Below are 19844 nucleotides of genomic sequence, written 5' to 3' on the forward strand. Positions count from 1 at the left end.
ATCACGATGATGAATTTCAAAAGAATGGAGTGTCACAGTTTCCACTTAGTCCTAATTCTAAGGACTCTTAGAGCAGCAGTGATAAAGAGCATGATGATGAAGTTCAAAAGAATGGAGTGTCACGGTGTCCACTTAGTCCTAATTCTAAGGACTATGAGAGTAGCAGTGCTGAAGAGCATGATGACGAATTTCAAAAGAATGGAATGTCACAGTGTCCACTTAGTCCTAATTCTAAGGACTATGAGAGCAGCAGTGATGAAGAGCATGATGACGAATTTCAAAACAATGGAGTGTCACGGTGTCCACTTAGTCCTAATTCTAAGGACTATGAAAGCAACAGTGATGAAGAGGATGATGATGAAGTTCAAAAGAATGGAGTGTCACGGTGTCCACTTAGCCCTAATTCTAAGGACTATGGCAGCAACAGTGATGAAGAGCTTGATGATGAATTCCAAAAGAATGGAGTCTCACTGTGTCTTCTTAGTCCTAATTCTAAGGACTATGAGAGCAGCAGCAATGAAGGACGTGATGAAAATTTTCAAAAGAATGGAGTGTCACGATGTCCTCTTAGTCCTAATCCAATGGACTATGAGACCATCAGTGCTAAAGAGAATGATGAAAAATTTCAAAATAATGGAGTGGCATGGTGTCCACTTAGTCCTAATTCTAATGACTATGAGAGCAGCAGTGATGAAGAGCGTGATGATGAATTTCAAAATAATGGAGTGTCACGGTGTCCTCTTCGTCTTAATTCTAAGGACTATGAGAGCAGCAGTGACGGAAAGAGTGCTGATGAATTTAAAAAGAATGGAGCGTCATGGTGTTCTCTTAGTCCTAATTCTAAGGACTATGATAGCAGCAGTGATGAAGGACAGGATGATGCACTTAGTCCAAATTCTAATGACTATAAAGGTAGCAGTGACAAAGGATAGGATGTAGCATTTTCAATAAGTAAACAGTCACATTTTCGATGTAGTCCTAATTCTATGGACTTTGAGAGCAACACTGACAATGCACATGAGAAAAAATATCCAATAAACATTGAATCAAATTTTACATTCAGTCTGAATTCTAATGACTATGACAGTAGCACTAAAGAAGGGGAAGATGAAGAACATCCTCCAAGTCAGTATTTGAAAAGCACAGTTGATCATAGTGTAGATAATATTCCTCTTAATCATGATGAAAACCCGTATACAAATGATGATCCAATGATGGAGATTTTGCAAAAAATATTGTATCGAGTAGAAGTAGACCTTTTTGTATCAATGCAAGATGTTCTAGTTATACAAGGGGTAGAGCAGAATATCTAACGAGAAGAAGTTCTATTAGCACTCTCATTTCAAGTGAATGTTGTCAAAAAGATTGTTTGAAACATATGGATTTCAAATTTGCATTAGAGAGCAGGAAGAGAAATTTATCAATGAATAAAAGCATGGAAAATTCATATTTAGTTGGGTGCATGCAATCTACATTATCAAGTTATGATTATCATATTGGGTCTTTATTTATCTATAAAAAGGCTTACAAAATGTTTCATTTGATTGGGAATTTTCGTCTCTCGAGAATTCAAAAAAAATTGGAAAAGGATCCCACATTTTATTCAGAAGTACGTCATAAAAGACAATTTGTGCCCTTATCAAATACTACAATGTCATGGATGAAAGATTTATTTTCAAAGCATGGAGAGTGTATGCCAAATAAAGAGACAATACATATTCCAAATAATTTTTCAAGACGAGAAATTTACAACTTATACAAAGAATATGTAAAAGGTGCTGAGGGACATGGCCAGTTTATTACATATCAATATTTTGTGAAGGTATGGAAGAAAGAATTCAACAATGTCCGTATTCCTAAGAAGACAAGGATGGGGATTTGCAGTACATGTTCTTCTCTTAAATCAAAAAGGGACAAATGTGAAGGGTTAGAAAGAGGTAAGCATTCATAACTTTAACTTTTAAAATTGTATAGTCATCAACTATAACAACATATTTCTTAATGGCTTTCTTTTATGTTGTGTAGATTCAATTGTTAAAGAACTTTAGGAGCATCGCGAACAACAAACAAGTGAAAGGAAAAAGTTGTACAAGCATCGAAAGAAGTGTTATGATAATCCGAATAAATATTTGGGTTTAATAATTGATGTTATGGACCAGAAGAAAACACTTTTACCACATTTTGTTCGCACACCCAAAAATTTACAAGAGGAAAATTTTATTCAATGTCACTTGGTCGGTTGTAAGGTCTTCAATGGGAAAATGTTGCCAAGGGTGTACTTCACGGCTCCAAATATCCATAATGATGCAAATCTGACCATAACCATAATTCGATGTGCTTTCTTATTGGTCTGGTAATCTCCCTGAAGTTTTGTATCTACAATTGGACAACACTTGCTGTGAAAACAAAAATCATGTTGTTTTTGGATATCTAAACATGCTTGTTGAATTGAAAATTTTTCAGAAGGTAAAGGTTGGTTTCCTTCTTTTTGGGCACACTCATGACCATATTGATCAGATGTTCAGTCATTTTTCAGTCACATTGAGGAGCATGAAGTTGGGAGCATGAAGTATTCAACTATTACGAAATGGGCACCGCCATCAGGTTTGGAATTTTTGAAGTTCATTCTAGATCATCCAATATTTGCATAAAAAATATTGTTATTACAATCAGTTAGTGAAGTTCATAATGCATGCAGACAGAATAGAGATATAAATTATTTTGATTGCCTAAAAGAAATTAAAAAATGTATTAGATATACATATGAGTACTTTGACATTGCTGATTCAGCTTGGTGGGAGTCATTTTTCAATAATCAAAGTGAAATCATTTCAACAACAACAAATGAAGATATATCTTTGAAAAATCCATTTATTTGGCCAGAAAATGTGTTGAATGAACATGAGGAAATAAACATTGTTGAACGGCAACAATCTCAACGTATTATTAATTATTCACAGGCAGAGGAACAAGAGATGTATATTGGTTCCAAAAGATCTTGTGCACAACATGAAGCCATGGAAGACCTTTACAGGGGTTCAATATAGGATATTAAGAAGGGTCGCATGATCACAGCGCTAGCAGATGGAGATCCCAATGGCTATCCATTCTGGGTTGCTAAAGTTATAAAGGTCTTTACAAAAAATGAGGATGTTACACGTGTTGAAGTACATTGGTATGCCAAAAATACACACTCATTCAATGGTGTGTATAAGCCAGAGATAGTGGTTGACAAAAAAATGGCGGAAAGAGAAAAAGAAAGGGTACAAATATAAATCACCACCACACAGACATATTAAAATTGGAGGATGTTGACATACTTGTTTATGACTTCAATTTAACAAAGAGAGGAACTCTTTGCTTCAAGACGATAGATATTCTGAAAAGGTTATTACCAGAAGGAATAGTGTTGAGATGGGAGTCTGCTGAAACCAGTCGTAGATCTAGAAGAATTTTGAAACCTGAAATGGTGGGCATGCATGTGGACTCAAATGGGGCACTAGTTGATGAAAGAGAAGAATACGGAACATCTTCGTTAGCATCCAATCACTCATCTGAAGATGTGAATTCTGATGGTGTGCAAGAAAATATGAGTGGTTTTGAATAATTGTTTAAGACAATTTATATAACTTATGTTTGCATCGTATCTTGAAATAAATTTTTTGATTTCCATATGGTGTTAAATGAGAAGTTATGAGTCATTTTTATGTTGTTGCATTACATGTCTTAATTATGATAATTTTTATTGTTTAGAATATCTACAATGCAACATTAAATTAGAGATATAATGTATGTTTCATTCAATATACAAATAATGACAATTGAATTCATTTAGTCATGTAATTTGTTCATAATGTAATTGTTTTTTTAATGTATGCTTGAAAAAATTCCTATTTCTTTTGTATCTAGCATGTATGGTTGAAAACATGTTGAATTTATACTTAGGAAAGAAAAATGTTATTTTACCAAAAACATTAGTGTGTTTTTTCCTCATAAACAACTTTTTTTGGCACATAAACATTCGGTTTGACTAGCATTTTTTAAAAATGTTGAAAATTGACCCTAAAAAAATCATCGTTCCAATATAATCACTTTTTTGTTTTCAAGGTGTTTTTTGCACGAAAATTTTATTTTCACTGCCATTTTTAAAACATGTTCAAAATTGACCCTAAAAAAAAAAAACCATCGTTCCAGTATACACACTTTTCGTTTTTAGCACTGTTTTTTATGTTTTTTTGGGGTTTTTTGGCTAGAGTTCCCGTTTTGAGTTTATAGTTCATGTTTCAAAGTTTACATTGTTACATAAATGCAAAGCCAATTTGGACGCAATTTGATAAGAAGAAATCCCCGAGCACAACCCTTGATGCAGCAAATGAAATAGGAACAATTTGCAGCAAATCAAATTAACTTTAAAACTGAAGATAAAATATTACAGAAAATTAAATGGAATTAACTTGAAGAAGGAAAAGAGACTGAAAGCGTTTAAATAAACTCACAAAGTAAATAATAATCTAAATTCTAATTAATTTAAGAACTGTAGAGTGATGTCGAGATGGTCTGGCGGCTAACCCAGCCAGCTCACACCCTCAATTAACCTAGTTCACACAACAATCAAAATCATTAGATGCAATAAATAAATAGACAGAAAATATATGAAAATTGCTTGAATTAATTCCTGAAAAACAATCTTTACATCAAGTAGACAATGCTCAGCTCCAAGAAGACAAGAATAGTGATCCACTAGTGAACTACATGAGGCTATATTGAGACAACTCCTCTTCCCTTCTATGCCTTCCTCTTGTATGCATTGTCCCTAGCTCAATCAATTTCATTCCCTACTATCTAATTAATTGAGTAATTTATTGACTCCCATTCGTACTCACTACAATCTATTATATAGCATCGAATTACAAACTGTGCCTTTTAATTCAGCCAATTAAAATATAGAAGTTTATTGATTTTAAAAATTTATCGAAATAAGAATTAGTTTTTCAACTGAATATTGAAAGAGGGAATGATTATGGTGAATCGTTCCTATTTTCTTGGAGTGGTTGTTGCTGGAAGGTATGATTCAACTGCCCTTCAATTCTGCATAATGACTTTCCCAATCACGGCTACATCCCTCATGGCCTTCAAATACGGTGCTAGAATATTCAGTCATAATGGATTCCCAACCATTCTCATTCTCATGATCCTAGGTAACATTCGAAACCTAGCAGAACGACATAGAGCCCTCTGCAGTCTTAAGCTCCACTATGACTAGATACCGTATCGGGAATGTAAGAAATCTCTATGTTGTTATGTTGTTGATTGATTCCCTAGAGCTCATGTCCTTAAAAAATGACCCACTCTTCCTAATTTCTCTTGTTACAAAATTATATATTACAGAGCAATGGAACACATAGAATATTGCATAAATATAAACACAGAAAAACACATAAAACCAGAAAGACACAAATATATGTGGTTCACCCAGTTTGGGCTACGTCCACCCTGAATAGCCAGTCCTTCCTTTCTATTATCCATCAAAATGAAGAGACACAACCTACAGCAGATCTACTATAATATCCTCTATTTTCACTCACAGTCTCACCGCTTTGTTTCTTGCTCGGAGAATACACATCTATTACACAGCCTCAATACAATGCCATCATACAAAGAGGGGTTGCCTTCTAGGGCAAAAAAACCCTAAACTAAACATAAGTTCTACCATCAAATCATCCGCCTAATGAACGACCCAGATTGACTAGAAATTACTATACTTTCACAAGGCAATTTTACATCTGTTTTTAGCTTCGGGGGCACTACTCCCGAAACCCCCGCCGAGGGACCGCTGGCCCCCTGACCCCCCAGACGAGGGGGATCAACCCCCCAGCACCCCCCGCATGGAGGGGTGTACAAACTTCCTGGGGTATACATTCGACTGAAACAAAGACCTCTAAATAATCATGCTCCACACCCAACAATCTCCCACTTGGAGAACGATTGTAGCAACTCCACCGCTGCTTCATTTGTTGGACAATGACTCCTCTTTGGACCTAGTTGTTTTTCATCTTCATCGTCATCCTTGAAGACCAATTGAAACTGAGCATATTCTCAGTTTCTCCCTGGTTACAACTTTTGTTAGCATATCTGCAAGATTCTAGCTAGTGTGTATCTTTTCCAGCATCAACTCTCCATCTTCCAACACTGATCGTATGAAATGGTATTTTAGTTGTATGTGTTTAGTCTTGGAATGAAATGTTGAGTTATTTGCAAGATGAATGGCACTTTGGCTATCACTGTATAACGTGTCCATATCATGCTTCTTACCCAATTCACCCAAAAACCTTTGTAACCAAATCATTTCTTTACTAGCCTCTGTAGCAACAACATACTCTGCTTCTGTTGTTGAAAGTGCAACAACACTTTGGATTTTTGAAACCCAACCGACAGTTGTTCCACCTACAGTAAATACATATCCTATAGTGCTCCTCCTGTTATCTTTGTCACTTGCCATATCTGCATCAACATATCCCTGTAGAGAAATGTTTGAACCACCAAAGCATAATGCTTGATTTGTGGTACCTTTCAAATATCTAAGAAATCCATTTCACTGCCATCCAATGTTCCTTTCCTAGATTGTTCGTGTACCTGCTTACAACTCCCACTACATGTGCAATATCAGGCCTTGTGCAGACCATTGCATACATTAAGCTTCTAACTGCTGATGCATATGGAACATTAGACATATAATCCATGTCTTCTTGGGTCTTTGGGCACATTTCCTTACTAAGTTTGAAATGGCTAGCAAAAGGTGTACTAACTAGTTTTGCATTGTGCATATTAAATCTTTTCAACACCTTTTGTATGTACTCATTCTAAGACAATGTTAATTTGCGATTTTTCCTGTCTGTAGTTATTCTCATACCAAGGATTTGTTTTGCAACTCCCAAATCCTTTATTGCAAATGAATTTGCCAATTTTATTTTGAGCACATTTATTTCCTGCATGTTGGACCCTGCAACAAGCATGTCATCCACATACAATAACAATATAATATAGTTGCCATCATTTTGCTTTTTCAGGTAAACACAATGATCATAGTGACATCTAGTATAACCTTGTTCAGACATAAACTTGTAAAATTTTAGATACCACTACCTTGGAGCCTGTTTTAAGCCATACAAACTCTTCTTCAACCTGCACACTAGTTTCTCCTTCCCTTTTACCTCATATCCTTGTGGTTGTTGCATATATATCTCTTACTCCAAGTCCCCATGGAGAAAGGTTGTCTTTACATCTAACTTCTCAAGATGCAAATCTTCAACTGCTACTAGAGTTAAAATAGTTCTAATTGAAGTCATTTTAACAACAAGAGAAAATATTTCATCAAAATCAATACCTTTCTTCTGTGAAAACCCCTTCACCACAAGTATAGCTTTGTACCTATATTTTCCTCCATCTCTTCTTCCATGGCTACTTCCCACTTCTTCCTGCTTTCAACCTACATTGCTTCTTCATAACATTCGAGGTCACCAGAATCAGTCAACAATAAATAATATAATGAAGAGAGTATCATTCAAGGGGTATACTTATCTTGGTAGATATTATAACACCACTCTCAGGTGTTTGGGGTGCCTGTTGCTGTTGTGGTGGTTGATGTTGTTGTGGTTGTTGATTATTATTTTTTTTAGGCACCTTTACTTTTTCAGTGATCTCATCAAGAACTATGGATTCCTTGTTTTCTTTTTCCTGTTTCTTTTCCTACAACTGATTCTTATACAAGACCTTTTCATTGAATATTACATCTCTGCTCCTAATGATTTTGTGATTTTCATAATCATACAAAAAATAACCAAAATCATTAACACCATATCCAATAAAGGTACATTTCTTTGATTTTGCCTCAAGCTTTGTTCTATTTTCTTTGTTAATATGGACAAAGGCCTCACAACCAAAAGGCTTTAAAAAGGAGTAGTTTACCTTTTTACCTATCCATGCTTCCTCTAGAACACCACCATCAAAGGAACTCGAAGGCCCTCTATTTAGATAAACAACAGTATCTATAGCATCTACCCAAAATTGTAAAGGCAATCCTGCATACAATCTCATGCACCTTGCACGCTCCATGATTGTTCTGTTCATCCTTTCTTACACACCATTTTCTTGTGGTGTTCTTGGAACTGTCTTCTCTCTACAAATTCCATGCTCTGAATAGTACCTATCAAACTCTTTGCTGCAATATTCACCTCCATTGTCTGATCTGAGACACTTCAATTTCTTTCCTGTCTCAACCTCAACCAAAGCTTTCCATTTCTTGAAAGTATCAAATACATCAAATTTATTCTTAAAATAATAAATCCAAGTTTTTCTAGTTGCATCATCAATAAAAGTAACATAATAATGAGAGCCACCGAGAGATGATACCTGAGAAAGTCCCCATACATATGTATGCACAAGCTCTAATTTTTCGCTCTTCTTTTCTTTCCTAACTCTCAGAAATTTGACTCTCTTCTATTTTCCAGAAATTCAATTCTCACAAATGTCCAAATCAACATTCTTAAAACCTGGAAACAAATTCCTTGAGTGAAGAATCTTCATCCCCTTCTCACTCATGTGTCCGCGCCTATGATGCCATAATGTTGCATCTGCTCCTTTGGAAGTTAAATCATTAACAGAGTTAGAAATACCATTGCATAAATACAATGTACCAAACTTTTCGCCTTTTACTATTACTAGGGCTCCTTTTATGACCTTCCAAGCTTTATGTTAAGTTATGGTATGTTCTATGCTTATAACAGTTTACTTCTTTTTCTTAGTATATTCCACCGATTAGCAATCACATGTACATAAAGTAAAGTGCAGATAGAACATTAAACGATCGACAGAAAACAAGCCAAGACAAGAGACACAAGATGTGGCAGCTAGTCAAGGACAAACCCCACAATGTGTGGGGAAACCCTTTGATCAAATCTTCTTTTATCTTCAATAATTCAGCAGAGAGAAATAGTACAAAAAATCTGATTCATATCAGCGGTAGCAAACCCTAGATCAGTAGCATCAGCATTAGCGGCTTCATTATCAAACTAGGGCAGACCATATCTCACAAACCAACAGTCGGATTGACTTCATTCCACCACCAAAAGTTTTGGCTTCCAGAGGAGGTTCAGATGAACCTACAGCGCAGTTCAGATGAGGAGATCTTCTAGGCCAAGCAAGTCAATCTTTACTTCTGCAGTTGCAGCTTCAGTTTCAGCAGTTTTCGGCTTCAAACTAGGGCAGTCGATATCTTGCAAACCGTTCGTCGGATTGACTTCATTCCACCACCAAAAGTTGCGGCTTTCAAAGGAGGTTTAGATGAACCTACAGCGCAGTTCCAAAGAGGAGATCTTCTAGGCCACACAAATCAATCTTTACTTCTGCAGTTGCAGCTTCAAATTCAACAGCTTCCGACTTCACATGTGTGAGAGAGAGAGACCCATTTCAGCACAGTAGAGAAGAGACTCATATCTGCGCAGTAGAGAGAGAGAGAGATATGATGAGATGAGTGAGTCCAAATGAGGAAAAGTCCTCTTATATTTATACACAACGTTGGTGGGTGAATAGATGCGACTGTTGGGCTTCTGAGCCTACATGAGTTGTGGGTCGGCTTGATAATAATTCCATAATCAAAATAAATTCATATCTCCATGAATACTTATCGAAATTGGATGATATTTATATCAATCCTACACCTCTCGATGAGAGGAATCTAATAAAAATATTATTAGCCATGAATAAGATGACCCACATGAAGTTTTTCCCTGGTTTCCAATTTTAACACTCCCTCTCAACCATGGAGAACTTCATCTGCAATCTGTCTATTGGTCGTTACTATTCATCCATCAAATGCACTGCCTTGTACAGCCTGACCCTTACCCTGCTCTGCTCTATTTTGCCTGTTCTGCTTTGTCTTGTTCTGCCCTGCACTGATCTGTACTGTTTTGTTCTATTCTACTCTGCTCTTGCATTGTTCTGTTCTACTCTGCTTTTGTTCGAATTATGAAGAAGAAGAAATGATCAAGGATGTATCATACTGACTCAAAGTCAGTCTCAGAGTATGTACCACTGGTCCCAGACTAGTCTCAACCAACCCAAAGTCAGCATCATAGTGAGTACAACTCCAATGGTCCCAGACCAATATCATCCTCCACTGACTCAAAGTCAGTATCATAGTATGTACCACTGATCCCAGACCAGTCTCAACCGACCCGAAGTCAACGTCATAGTATGGTACAACTCCTACCACTGGGCCCAAACCAGTATCATTGATCCCAGATCAATGGAGGTCATCCTAGCGTAGGGAGTACGGTAGTTACAACGATGCGTCCATCGGTACTACTATGGTCCCTAACTTCATTTCCCTGCTCATTGATCAGATGAGAGGTACTTCCCATGAGTCCCAGACTGCATGGGTAGGATGCCTCGACAAGAGAACTAATCAATCCTGTCCTCACAGGAGAACACATCAATCCTACTACAATTGCCATGGAGAACACATCAATCCAGGCCTCACAGGAGAACACATCAATCCTGCTACAATTGCCATGGAGAACACATCAATCCAGGCTGCCATGGAGAACACATCAATCCAGGCCTCACAGGAGAACTAATCATCCTGCTACACAGGAGAGCGAATCATCTTGTTCCACAAGAGAGCGAATCACCTTGTCCCACAAGAGAGCGAATCATCTTGTTCCAGTGTGCACCACTAGGGGAGGGTGAGTCACCGTGTGGTCATGTGTTGCTCCAGTAGGAACCGTAAGCCCTCAGAGCTCCCAGAGCTCAATGTATGCAACATGCAGGACCCTTGTACAAGGGTTTCTTGCCGACTCCAAGTCATTTGGGAAAATCACAGATTAGATCTTTCCTCGGGGCTTTGACAAGGTGTATCAACCTGTACATCATCTTAATGTGATGGAGCTTCCTTGCTCATCGACTTACCATATCCCAGATGATGTCTATCTGCTGGAGCAATTGACGAATACGGGATTCCTCAATAATCGAATCCCACCTCTGGTTGTTACAGAGAATCACAGTGGTATCCAATGTAAATCCAAACAGCTCACTGAAGAGCTTTCACAACCAGACTGCCTCACATGAGGTTATGCTAGCAACAATATATCCTGCTTCGGCGGTGCTCAAAGCCACCGACTTTTGTTTCCTGCTCATCCAGGATATCGAAGCAGATCCCAAGGAGAAACAACACCTGGAAGTGCTCTTACGGTCCTCCACATTGCCTGCCCAGTCAGCATCTGTGTATCCAAATAGTCTCACATCTCGAGCAATGTATCTTAACCCATAAGTGATAGTGCCACGAAGATATCTCAGCAGATTCTTAGCACCAATCCAGTGTATGTGGTGGGGTTCAACCATATGCTGGCTCAACGTGTTGACTACAAAGCATATATCTGGATGGGAGTTCACTAAGAACATTAATGCTCCGACGAGTTGCCGATACTCGGTAGCATTTCGTAAAACATGTCCAGCAGCACTACCGCTTAACTTCTTGAAGTCAAGCTCCATTGGAGTAGTTACAGGTTTGCAGTCCACCATTCTAAATCCTTCCAATATCTGCACCACATATTTTCCTTGAGATAGGAAAATTTCTCCTGGCTTTTGCCACACTTCAAGTCCTAGGAAGTAGTGCATCAGTCCTAGGTCTTTCATTTCAAATTCAGAGGCCAGCTCCCTCTTACATTTGTGAATGAGAGAGTCTGCACCTGTTAGAAAGAGGTCATCCACATACAACACCAGTATGAGAGGCTTGTCATCTTCAACCTTAAAGTAAAGGTTAGGATCGGCTTCACTCCTAGTGAATCCCAGCTTCATCAAGTAGCTGTCGATTCTCTCATACCATGCTTGGGGTGCTTGCTTCATAGAGAGCTTTCTTCAACCTGCATACATGAGATTTTCAATCATAAATCTCAAATCCTTCAGGTTGCTCCACATAGACCTCTTCTTTGATAGAACCATGTAAGAACGCGATCTTGACATCCATCTGATGTAGGTTCCATCCTTGTGAAGCCACAAGGGCTATGATCAAGCAGATGGTCGTATATCTGGCAACAGGTGCAAATATCATAGTCTATACCTCCCTTCTGGGATAAACCACGAGAAACAAAATGAACCTTATACTTTTCCATACTTCATTTGCTGCATGCTTTATCTTGTAAATCCATTTTGAAGTAACAATTGTCTTGTCCAGGGTCTGGGAACTACTTCCCAAACATCATTCTCCATAATAGACCCATATTCTATGGTCATAGCATCCTTCCATAGTTAATGCTTGATGACATCTGAGAATGATGAAGGTTCATTTTGTATGATCGTGCTCATGATGGTCAGGTATCCCTAATACCTTTTAAGTTTCTTACTTTGATGGAAGGTTCCTCAGGGTGCAGCATGTCCTTTAGCATCATCAAATATCCCCCTAAGCCATGAAGGCCTCTTCCTAAAAGAGGAAGGCTCATGTGGATGAGGATCAATCGGATCCATGGGTTCTTCTACATCAGGCATTGATTCATCATCATTTTCTTTCGGTTCCCTGGTGTCGGCTTCTTGAGAGCTACTAAAAGTCAGCAGATTGTCCACCTTGCTGAGGGCCATATCTTTGTCAAAGGTGACATCATGACTAATCACGACTTCCCTTTGACCAATGGTGAACATTTCTTCAGGAGTTTAGGAACCCAATGCTTGATGAGGGCATCGATTTTGTACATATACAACGGTGATTGTAGTTTCAACCCATAGAAACTTCGGAAGTCTTTGATCATGTAGCATGGCCCGGACAGCTTCCATCATTGTGCAGTTCTTCCTTCTCACCACACCATTCTGCTCAGGAGTATCTGGTGTAGTAGTCTCCCTCTTAATGCCAACCTCAGGTATGCCCGAGTGAACCAATTGTAATATATCAGAGGTCTTGCTTTGGCTTGAGGGGAATGGTCCCCTTTTGAGCTTTCCTTTGGCACATCCTGGACATACACCTTCTTTCTCTAATCAGAATTCGGGCATCCCTGTCACTATATGTCTTACATCGGGTAGAGCTTTGTAATGAAGGTGGGCAAACCTCTGATGCCAAAGTTCGGACTAAATAGTTGTGTCACAAGACATGACACCTAGCGGACTTCCATCGACCTGATATAATGAATCAACACTAAACCCAAGAGTAAAGGCATCTTTAACATTATTTTTCCATATACATACCTTGCCATCGTTGAAGGTTACCTTGTAGCCTTTGTCTTCCATTGTCGAGATGGACACTAGGTTCTTTTTGAGGTCAAGTGCATTTAATACATCTTGGAATTTCTAGCCTTCTTGAATGCTTGTCCTATTCCTTGATTCCCAACTCTCATCTTACCTTTGTTGTTGAATTTTTCATTCCTTTGATTGCCATCAGAGGGATTTCGATTTGCACCACTGCATACTGTACCATGCTTCTCTAATCATGATTATCATCATGCTGCCCATGTCCATGATTTTATCCATCATAATGCTATTCAAACTAGTGTGCATCATCATCATGCTATCCTATATGTCCATGATCTCATGTTGCCCTTTATGTCCATGATCTCATTCATCATGATGCTCATGATCTCATACATAGTGACTTGCTTTATCACAAATGTAACATCATCATTTTCTTCTAGCCTTAGGTCCAGCCTTTCCTTTTGATTTAGTCCCGAAATTATTTCTTTTCTTTGCATGAGAAGAAAAGGCAGCAGGAGGACCTTTAGGCATGGGCATTTCTTGCACTTCTTCCCTTTTTTCTTCTTGAATGCATCTAGCCATTAATTCTTCGAAACCAGGAATTACATTATAGTTCAAAAGAGTAGTCCTGAACACATACCATTCAAATGGCAATCCTCCAAGAGTTGTGAGTGCCATTTCTCTGTCAGTAGTAGTTTCCCCAATAGATAGGAGATTGTTCTTGATCTCGGTGATTCTTAAGAAGTATGCTTGCATACTTTCATCTTTACCCTTCTTGATTTCCCTCAGCTTATTTCTAAGAAACAAAACTTGATTTGCATCATTAACTTTAAATAAACTCACCAGTCTATCATATATTTCCTTGAAGTTGTCCAGTTCAGAGATGAAGGCCACCAAGTGCTTGTCGATAGAGTCCCGGATGATCTTCTATTGTTTTGACTTCTCCATTTTTTCATTTGTTCCAGTCAGCAATGGATGCATTTGATGGAGGCTCAACAATATTGCCTCTCACATGATCCAACACTCCTTGATTCTCAAGGGTTAGATCGATAGACATCTTCCATCCGTGATAGTCATCTTTCTCACGGAGCTTGTCTTCAGCAGGAAAGAGTGTTGAGGACCCCATAGTTCTTTTATGATAGCCTTGCCAATATTCTCTTCGATGATTGCTCTTGCTCTTGCTCAGGCTTTGTCTTCACCTCAGCTCTGATACCATGCTAAGTTATGGTATGTTCTATGCTTATAAGAGTTTACTTCTTTTTCTTAGTATATTCCACCGATTAGCAATCACATGTACATAAAGTAAAGTGCAAATAGAACATTAAAAGATCGACAAAAAACAAGCCAAGACAAGAGACACAAGATGTGGCGGCTAGCCAGGGACAAACCCCACAATGTGTGGGGAAACCCTTTGATCAAATCTTCTTTTATCTTCAATAATTCAGCAAAGAGAAATAGTACAATAAATCTTATTCCTATCAGCAGTAGCAAACCCTAGATCGGTAGCATCAGCATTAGCGGCTTCATTATCAAACTAGGGCAGACCATATCTCACAAACCGACAGTCGGATTGACTTCATTCCACCACCAAAAGTTTCGGCTTCCAGAGGAGGTTCAGATGAACCTACAGTACAGTTCATATGAGGAGATATTCTAGGCCACGCAAGTCAATCTTTACTTCTGCAGTTGCAGCTTCAGTTTCAGCAGTTTCCAGCTTCAAACTAGGGCAGTCGATATCTTGCAAACCGTTCATCGGATTGACTTCATTCCACCACCAAAAGTTGTGGATTTCAAAGGAGGTTCAGATGAACCTATAGCGCAGTTCCAAAGAGGAGATCTTCTAGTCCATGCAAATCAATCTTTACTTCTGCAGTTGCAGCTTCAAATTCAACAGCTTCCGACTTCACATGTGTGAGAGAGAGAGACCCATTTCAGCGCAGTAGAGAAGGGACGTATATCTGCGCAGTAGAGAGAGAGATGTGATGAGATGAGTGAATCCAAATGAGGAAAATTCCTCTTATATTTATACACAACGTTGGTGGGTGAATAGATGCGACTGTTGGGCTTCTGAGCCTACATCAGTTGTAGGTCGGCTTGATAATAATTCCATAATCAAAATAAATTCATATCTCCATGAATACTTATCGGAATTGGATGATCTTTATATCAATCCTACACCTCTCGACGAGAGGAATCTAATAAAAATATTATTAGCCATGAATAAGATGACCCACATGAATTTTTTCCCTGGTTGCCAATTTTAACACTTTATCTGTGAATGTTGTCACACAACCTTCACCGCTTAATTGCCCTATTGAAATCAGATTTTTCTTCAGATATAGAACATGCCTTACCTCATTTAGTATCCATTGGTTTCCATTCTGCTATTTTACAAGAACCTTACCTATTCCAACAATTTTACAGGGTTTATCATCACCCAAACGGACTTGTCCAAAATCTCCTTGAACATAGCCATGAAAATATTTCTTATCAGGTGTGGCATGGAATGAGGCCCCTGAATCTACCACCCGAGAATCAGTAATATTTTCGAAAGAAAGAATCAAAGCATCTTGTAACACCTCACCTATCACATTTGCTTCATGATTGCTTTCTTTCTATGCATCTCCTTCTTTTCCCTTCTGAGATCTACAGTCTTTCTTTAGATGTCCTTTCTTTCCGCATTTCCAGCACATTATCCCTGATCTGGACTTGGATCTATCTTTCTTTGATTTACTGCGATATCCTAAGCTCTTTCCTCTTTCCATTTTTCTTCCCCTAGACTCTGCACTTAAAGCATTACCCGATATCTCACTGGAGCTTTTCCATCCCATTTCCTTGCTAAGGATAGCACCGACAACATTATCAAACTTTAAAGTACTAGATCCAGAAATAGAGTTACTAATGACCATTACTAAACCATTCCAACTTTCTGGCAATGAAAACAAGAATAACAAAGCTCTAACTTCATCATCAAAGTTTACCCCTACAGAACTTAACTGACTTGTAACAGTATTAAAATCATTTAAATGGTATGTAACAGATCCACCTTCCAACATCTTCATGTTAAATAACCGTTTCATAAGAAATACCTTGTTTGAGGCCGAGGGTTTTTCATATAGTTTTTCCAATGCCTTAATCAAACCCTATTTCGTTGTTTCCTTCGAAATGTTGAAGGTGACTGACACTGCAAGGCACAACTGTACTATTCCGAGTGCCTTTTTATCGAGAAGGTTCCATTCTTCATTTGTCATACCCATCGGCATCTTTGTTTTTTCGCCCAATGGTAGGTACAGATCTTTCTGATACAGATAATCTTCCATCTGCATCTTCCACAACAAGAAGTTTTGGTTGTTAAATTTCTCAACCCTAAACTTACTATCTTCCGCCATTTCTCCCACTTGAACAAGGAACTTTCCTACAATTTTATCAGCCAAATAGACCTTTGGCTCCAATACCAGTTGTTAAAAAATTATATATTACAGAGGAATGGAACACATAGAATATTGCATACATATAAACATAGAAAAGCACATAAAACCAGAGAGACACAGATATACGTGGTTCACCTAGTTTTGGCTACGTCCACCCCGAACAGCCAGTCCTTCCTTTCTATTATCCAGCAAAATGAATAGACACAACCTATAGTAGATCTGTTGTAATATCCTCTGTTTTCTCTCACAGTCTCACCTCTCTATTTCTCGCTCGGAGAATACACATATATTACACAACCTCAATACAATGCCCTCACACAAAGAGAGGGGTTGCCTTCTAAGGCAAAAAAACCCTAAACTAAACATAAGTTCTACCATCAGATCATCCGCCTAATGGACAGCCTAGATTGACTAGAAATTACTATACTTTTACAAGGCAATTTTACATTCGTTTTTAGCTTCGGGGCGCTGCCCCCGAGACACCCATCGGGGGACCACTGGCCCCCAGACCCCCCAACCGGGGGGAATCGGCCCCCCGAACACCCATGGGGGGGACAAGTCCCCCCCGCATGGAGGGGTGTACAAACTTCCTGGGGTATACATTCGGCTAAAACAAAGACCTCTAAACAATCATGTTCCACACCCAACATCTCTTTTGGACTTTTTTGTCTCTCGAACCATATTATAAGTCATTACACCCATTAGCGCACCAATTATAGGTGCAACCATGTATATCCAAATGCTTGTATATTTGTTGCTAGCCACTGTAGATCATATTGTTGTTGTTGGATTCATTGAAGCTCCTGAGATTGGTCTGGATATTGCTACATTCATTGTAAGGGTGGCTCCAATTGCTAATCCTCCCAATTCACCTATCACTTTTGTATCAGTGGCTACTTTTAACTCTTCCACTCTAAACAGCTTCATCAAGCAAAAGAGGAATAGATGCACCACTTGTGTTACCATAATTAGCTAAATTTGTTATTACCCTATTAGGTTGAATATGTAGCCGATCAACTACAGCACTAATAATCCTCTGGTTTTCTTAATGAAGCAACAACTAGTCCAAATGTGAACCTGCAATCCCAGATTCTTCCATTGTTGCTTCAATAACCTGTGGAACATAGTTTACTGCAAAACGAAAAACCTATTTTCCATTCATTTGAATACAAGAATGGGATGAAGGCTTTGGAAGTTTTAGTGTTGCGCCATTTGAGCTACATAAGTCCTTCAATGCACCTTCTCTAATGGTTGGGACACTCAAATGCTTTTGACCATGCCTGTCATCTACGCCTGACTCAAGTAATAACCCATATGCGCCATAGCAAGCCAAGGAAAAAAATCCTTATACAAGTCAACAACTGATACAAATCGATCCCATGAATGGAGGGTTCGAGTACATGCACAGAGAATTTTAGTGTAGTTTAGGAATCCTTTAGAGTTCAAGAAGGTAAATGGTGCAGGAATCCATTACATGGTGCAAGTAGGTAAGTGCAATGGTGTAGGTAGGTAAATGCAATGGTGAAGGCACATCCCAAAGTATAGTCAAACTGGTTTTAATCCTACAACATATAAACCTTAATTAAAATCTAATTAATTCTATTTTAATCTTGTTAAAACAAAGAAGTAACAAATACTCTTCGAAAATAATCATTTAGCCAATCGACAGCATGAGAGAAATAAATAAAAATAAGACAAAATGGAGACCCAACACAATGCAACTTCCCTGCATTCCACTCATATGTCATATTAAATTTAGAGTAGTGCCATGATGCTCTAAATCAAATACAAAATGCAAAGTAGAAGGCAATTCTAATGAGATTTCATGGTAAATTTAAAGGAGCAATGCCACAATGATCTCAATCAAATACAAAAGGTAAAGAAATGGAGTAAAACAATGTTACAGGAACTCTATAGAACATAAAAATTTGACAAAGGTTTTGGATAGTGTTGTTAATGCAAACTTGGAGTGCTCCATTTTGTGGATATAAAAGAAGGGGCTATATCCTCCATTTTTTAATTGAAACATTGCATGGTTATGATAAAAACAGAGACCAAAATCCACCAGGAATCCCATTGCATGTTGGCCATCAATCTCAACACGGGCTTCTAGTAAGTGCTAGCTCCTAGGCCCAATAAAGAGCATAAAATTCTTATCATTGAGATTGTATGTCATGTTTCATTCCTTTTCCTCGTATGTTATGGTTCCTCCACTGCACCCTTCAAGTTTATGTGACCTCTCATAATGTTGTCCCATGTGGGAGACAAAGAATCCTCAAAGTCCAACTATGTCAAAAAACAAGAACCAAATTAATCATGGTTGTTATGATGTTAATGGTGTAGCTGTTGCGAGGAAAACAACTGTATGGAGCACATGCATTGTAGGTCTTTGTATATCCCCATCAATGTATTATTATAAACATAGTAACATTGTTTAGAAAAAAATGGAATCTAGATGAAAAATGAATTGATTTAAATCTTATAGATAATAAATGCAATGTCTCATTAGCATCTATCACATGATATCATTTTTCCTCTAATATTTAGTAACATGAAATACATGCATAGTTACATACCCTGCATGAGTGTTATGCATCCGTGAAATAGGTTAAAGTCCTTTCTAGCACCAGATACATCTTCCCATAAAAAATACATTTGTGATCAATACAACCAATTCCAGTTTTGTTTTCAATTATTAGGAAGCTAGACCATAATAAAAAAAAAAATACATGAATATCTCTTCTTTTGGAATATTTGGATTATTTATATTAAGTTAAATTGTAGCTAACAACATTATTTTTAATTGAATAAATGTTGCACATAAATGTTAGAAAATTATATATTACGAAGCAATGGAACACATAAAATATTGTAGAAATATAAACACAGAAAAACGCATAAAACAAGAGCGACACAGATATACGTGGTTCACCTAGTTTGGGCTACGTCCACCCTAAATAGCCAATCCTTCCTTTCTATTATCCAGCAAAATGAAGAGACACAACCTACAGTAGATCCGTTGTAATATCCTCTGTTTCTCTCACAGTCTCACCTCTCTGTTTCTCACTCAGAGAATACACATATATTACACAGACTTAATACATTGCCCTCATACAAAGAGAGGGGTTTCCTTCTAGGGCAAAAAATGCTAAACTAAACATAAGTTCTACCGTCAGATCATCC

This window comes from Pinus tabuliformis, chromosome 2_2 (assembly GCF_031772625.1).
Source record: "Pinus tabuliformis cultivar Carrire ecotype Pingquan chromosome 2_2, CPIR1, whole genome shotgun sequence".
NCBI classification, from domain to species: domain Eukaryota; kingdom Viridiplantae; phylum Streptophyta; class Pinopsida; order Pinales; family Pinaceae; genus Pinus; species Pinus tabuliformis.